The following is a 6000-nucleotide window of genomic DNA, read 5'->3' as shown; positions in this document are numbered from 1 at the left end:
ATTTTTGGCATAAAAGAAAAATTGATAATTTTGACCCATATCATGTATAGTTGGCTTTTGCCACAGATACACCCGTGCGACTCGTGACTGGTTTTGTGATCCAGGGTCACATCTATTCTAAACATGGAACATGCCGTGCCTCGAAAGCTGTGTCCGTCCCAGACTGAAGGTGAACAACAGAAAACACTGAGACTCACCCTGAGCGTACGAGTGCATCATTCCCAGCAGAACCAATAGTGGCGTCCAGCGTCTCCCAGTCCCAACCTGTCGCTCCATCCCAGCCCGTGCGGTCAGGGCATGGAAACACACACTCACACACACTCCTCCCTCCACAGTTACTCCACACTGACGGTCGGCCTGCGATGCACAGAGAGAGAGAGAGAGGGTGTTACTCTCTCGCTGCGTTTGGGACGGCCCCTTCACTCCGGACACCTTGTGGAGAGACAATAAAAGCAGAAGTTGATCTCGACCGGGACCCTCCTCACACACACACACACACACACACAGGAGAGAGGGAGGGCCGATGAAAGGAGGTCGACCCCCAGCGCTCGGCGGGTCACGTGACCACGGCGCAGTAACTCCTCCTGTAACAGTTTATTAGCTAGAATTCACTTCAGTAAAATAATTGCCTGTGCAAAACTTTTTTTTAATAAAATTTTTCTCCAGACATATAAAAGGTACTCCAAAATTTACAAAATTAGACAAGGTATCTGAATAAATAGATGTAAAAGCAATAAAAAAAAAAAAAAAATTGTGCATTTGTTTGGAAACTGAAACCTAATACCGGTACTTGAGGTTTGATCACATCATTATGAGCTCTAGTACTAGTGATGATTGAATTAAAGGAGTAGTTCGCTTCAGAATTAATATTTCCTGATGATTCACTCTCCCGCTCGTCATCCAAGATGTTCATGTGTTTCTTTCTTCAGTGGGAAAGTAATGAAGGTTTTTGAGGAACACACTCCAGGGTTTCTCCATATAGTGTCTTCAATGGTCCAACGGGTCGAAGGTCCAGATGTGAGTTTCAGTGCAGCTTCAAAGTCTCGACACGATCCAGCCGAGGAATAAGAGTCTGATCTAGACAAACCAGCCGACATTTATAACAAAATACACATTTAAACACTTTTAACCACTAATGCTGGTCTTGCTCTAGCTGTGATGCGACACACATTACGCAATCACGTTGAAAGGTCAAGCGTGACGTAGGCGTAAAATGTAGGATAGGGCGAAAAACTCCATCTTATTTTCTCCACCAACTTCAAAATCGTCCGACATCATTGTTTTACCTTTTTTTTTTTTGTAAATGGCGTTTGACTTAGTCTTTGCAAGTTCGCTTTATAAACACTGGGTCGGTTCTTCCGCCTACGTCACGCTTGACCTTTCACCCTGATGACGTAATGTGTGTCGCATCACAGCTAGTGCAAGACCAGCATTAGTGGTTATGTAAACAACTATAGTTATCAACACTGTAAACTAACAGTTCATGGAAAAGGTAGTTTGACATCAAAAACATGAAAGCAAGTTTCCCTGCATGTCTTCTCACTCAGAGGGCTGTAAAACTAAGGGCTGGTTAAGCATTTCCACACTTCCCCTTTAGGGTGCGAGAGGTTGATTGACAGCTCATTATGTGTGGGATAAAGAACACAAAGCATCCGGTGAAACACAACAGTGCCTGAGAAAAGCCATTGATACGTCAGGTGATGTGGGACTCTCACCTCGGGCCACGGCACGCCTCCTCTCGCCCGGGTCTCAGCCAAACCTACACTCACTGGGCGCGTTTCCATTACAGATTTGCGCAAAACTGTTTAGATTTTTTTCTAAATATCGATAAAAAACTATTTGTGGCATTTCCATTAACCAATGTTATGCAACTAAAACGTCATTTTTTCCTCTCGCGATCAGTCATTCCCAAAATCATGGCAACGGGCGTTGGTAGGTAATATATATCAGAGCCACCGCACTAGACATTATTATTATTATTAATGGAAGGAGACGTGTGTGTGTGTGTGTGTGTGTGTGTGTGTGTGTGTGTGTGTGTGTGTGTGTGTGTGTGAGTGCGTGTAAGTGTGTGTGCGTGTAAGTGTGTGTGTGTGTGTGTGGGTGTAAGTGTGAGTGTGTGTGTGTGTGTGTGTGTGTGTGTGAGAGTGTGTGAGTGTGTGTGTGAGTGAGTGAGTATATGTGAGAGAGTGAGTGAGTGAGTGTGTGCGTGTGTGTGTGTTTGTCTGTGTGAGAGAGAGAGAGAGAGAGAGAGAGAGAGAGAGTGAGTGTGTGAGTGAGTGTGTGAGTGTGCGTCTTTGTGTGTGTGTGTGTGTGTGTGAGTGAGAGTGTGTGAGTGAGTGAGTGAGTGCGTGTGTGTCTGTGTGAGTGAGAGTGTGTGAGTGAGAGTGTGTGAGTGAGTGAGTGTGTGATTGAGTGTGTGTGTTTGTGTCTCTGTATGTGTGTGTGTGTGTGAGTGAGTGAGTGAGTGAGTGAGTGAGTGAGTGAGAGTGTGTGAGTGAGTGTGTGAGAGTGTGAGTGAGTGAGTGAGTGAGTGAGTGTGTGCGTGTGTGTCTGTGTGTGTGTGTGTGTGTGTGTGTCTGTGTGTGTGTGTGAGTGAGAGAGTGTGAGTGAGAGTGTGTGAGTGAGTGTATGTGTGTGTGAATGGATGTTTGTGGATGAGTTGAAAACAAAAAGAAAGTGCAGCAGGGACAGCAGAGAGGCTGCTGGGAGTTCAGTGGGGCGGCAGTGATGTGTTAACGCTGTCAGCGCTCGTTTGCTGTGATTACATGTGATCGGAGCTGTGAGTAGGTCAGGCCCGCTCACACACACTCACACACACTCGCTGCGAGCTCCATCAAACGCCCAGCGTGAGGCCGCTCGAGCCCTGCTGAAAAATGGGCCGTCCGAGAGAAGCGAGGGGCCGCAAGATCCGATTCCACAACACACACTCCTGCCAGAACCACACACACTCCTCCCAGAACCGGCCCTGAAATATCAATCACTATCACAGGATAATGAGCGCCTCAATCCTGCAGAAAACTGAAGAAACCGGCCAAAGAACAAAGGGTTACACTTTATTTCGATAGTCCACTTTAGACATCCCACATTTCACAAAGCTATTTTAGAGCGGTCTATAGTGTTAGACAAGTCTAATATGTGCTCATAGACTAGTCTAATGCAAGTTAGACTGTTTCACAAAAATAAAGACTGACTTAATTTAGACCAAAACTCAGGTCTAAGACTCTGTTACCTTGGCAACCAGCAGTAACAATCAGTTACCTTGGCAACCAGCAGTAACAATAAATCAGTTACCTTGGCAACCAGCAGTAACAATCAGTTACCTTGGCAACCAGCAGTAACAATCAGTTACCTTGGCAACCAGTAGTAACAATCAGTTACCTTGGCAACCAGCAGTAACAATCAGTTGCACTACAAACAGCCGAAAGAAAAGGGGAAATGGCCGTTACCAAATGCCGCTCAACGGTCGGATTAACGCTGTTAACTGTCGTAGCAATCTTTGTCCAAATGAAACATTTCTTCTTGTTTCTACATTCTCTGCTAAATCTCCCCAGTAAAATGTCCTTGTAACTGTTACACTCCTCCAACACACACATATCTCCCGCTGGGGTAAACTGCGCCGAGCGGGTGAATGCGCTCACTCGATCCGCCATGTTTTTTGTTTTGAAAAGTGTCTTATTTTACCCAGAATGCATTGCAGTGTAGTCCTACTTAAGATAGTCAGAGTCTTCAGTGCTTTGTGGAACGGTCTGATGTAGACGTCTATCTGAAGTCTAACTCTCTACTATATCTAAGCCGTAGTCAAAGTCTCTCTTTGTGAAACCGGCCCCTCTCAACTAACGCTCATTAGAGTATTAGTAGTGTTAGGTTAGGAGAATAAGTTGAATTGTAGTGGCTAATAAGTTACTTATAGTCTCTAGAATATCTGTTGAGGAGCATCAAAATAAAGAGTTAGCAGATATTAAGCAGAAAGTCTACTAATACTCTACTGAGAGTTAGTTGACATGTAGTTGCAAAGTCACTTATAGTTAGTAGAATGTCAAAAGTGGACTATCGAAATAAAGTGTAACCAAACAGAGCACTTCTGTCTTCACTCAAAATCCAAAAATCACAAATAAATATCATATAAGATAGTAAGGTTCACCCAAACTTTCTCTCCCTCATGTTGTTCTAAACTTGTTTCTTTCTCTCAGTGGAGAAACTGTCTTTTCCATTCACTGAAGCCATTCAGTTCAGCACCAGAACACAGTATAGAGATGTCATCTCTATCTCGCGTGTTCTCCTCGTGTTGTTCCTCGTTTGTAAGTTGTTTTGGGAAAAAGCGCATGCAAGAGGAATACATGCAACTGTACACGTTTAGGGGCGGTGAGGGTTTTTATGTTACTGAAAGAGTCTCTTCTGCTCACCAAAGATGCATTTATTTGATAGAAAATGCAGTAAAAATAGTAAATATTATTACAATGTAAAATAACTGTTTTCTATGTGAATATATCATAAAGTGTAATTTATTCCTGTGAATTCTCAGCATCATTACTCCAGTCTTCAGTGTCACATGATCCTTCAGAAATCACTCTAATATGATGATCTGATGCTCAAGAAACATTTATGATTATTATCAGTGTTGAAAACAGTTCATATTTTAGTGGAAACCGTGATACAATACATTATACTTTGATGAATAGAGAAAGTCCAGGATTTATTGGAACTGTCTTTACCGTCACTCTTCATTAATTTAATGCATCCGAGCCAAACAAAATTACTACTTTCTTTAAAAAACAAAACTTTAATTAGTAGTGTACACATACAGTACATGCAAAGATCTTCTGAAGTCAAATGCCTTGATGCACATATTTAAATGGCTTTATGGTTCAGAAGTCTGGATAATAAAGTTTTAATAAACATTATTTTTGAGTGCACTATCCATTTATGTGGTTTTATTGCTGTTAAATTCCTCTATATTATATTCCTCTATCCCCCACAGCGGCTTCAATAACTTTGAACAGACGTGTATGCCACATTGTTGCAAAAACATGCACAAGACAAAGCTATTTTTATGTGTGTTGGTATATGTGGGTAATATGGATGAATAGTTTGTTTTCTATGAGAGATATCAAATTTCGTTGTATACCAAACTAAAAACTAAAACTAAAATGAACCAACAAACACACAAAAGGTTCACGTTGACTTGCATGAGAAAAAGCAAGCGGTGTGGATTTACAGCCAGACGTCTCTGTCGCTCACACACTGCTGGAAAATCTCTGAGACAACCGCAAAATTCACACAACTCAAGTGAAGAACAAAGGACGCGGGCACCAGCGGTGGCGAAGGCACGACTCTCGAGTTACAAAAGCCGAGGGAACGACCCCTGCCACTGTGAAATTTCAACAGGGGATTTTCTGTCGAGGCCGTTGAGAGTTCAGTCACGGGATCTGGGAAAGACATTCCTCTTCCTACGAGTCGACAGGTGGAAAACCCGAGCGGATCGCGATCCATCAGAGCGCCGGCGTCTGCGGACCGTCCGTCAGCTCTCAACACCAGACACAACAGGCCTGACATCCGAGCGTCCGAGTCCTGCCGCCTTAAACACGGCTTAAGGTCAAAAACACATCTCACCATGTACTTTACAGTCGTTTGATTACATTAAGAATTGCAAGTTTTCTGAAATGTTATGTTTGAATATGCAAATGAGGCATTGTGTAATTAAAAATGCACGCGAAATTCTTGTTTGATTGTGTTGACACATTAGACTTAAAAGTTTTACAGAGGGGAGTGTGTCACTGAGATACCCATTTTGAAATATTTTGAATTAGTTTTTATTTGTATATTTTTCGATTTCATTTTAATTTTAATCAAAGTTTTAGTACTGTTGTTTGTTTATATATATGTAAGCAATAAGGTACGAGAGGCTGTGCTGTATCGTGAATAAGTAACGGCTGGAGGGCGTTGTTAGGCACGACGCGAAGCGGAGTGCCTGCAACCCCTTCAGCCGTTACTTATTCACGA

The 6000-nt window shown here is 42.8% G+C and overlaps 1 long non-coding RNA gene across 1 annotated transcript in view; it reads right to left on the bottom strand.

Annotated features, from left to right (window-relative positions):
- Positions 1-202: 202 nt before the first annotated feature.
- The window catches only part of LOC130094896 (uncharacterized), a 92856-nt gene continuing 87058 nt past the window's right edge, over positions 203-6000 (bottom strand). Inside the window, exon 3 of the long non-coding RNA XR_008808019.1 lies at positions 203-357. This is a non-coding gene — a long non-coding RNA (uncharacterized LOC130094896). The remainder of the gene's footprint in view (positions 358-6000) is intronic.

The sequence above is a fragment of the Rhinichthys klamathensis genome, unplaced genomic scaffold (genome assembly GCF_029890125.1).
Source record: "Rhinichthys klamathensis goyatoka isolate OS25496 unplaced genomic scaffold, OSU_Roscu_1.1 h1tg000182l_1, whole genome shotgun sequence".
Lineage (NCBI taxonomy): Eukaryota > Metazoa > Chordata > Actinopteri > Cypriniformes > Leuciscidae > Rhinichthys > Rhinichthys klamathensis.
This window is presented reverse-complemented; position numbering and strand designations above follow the sequence as displayed.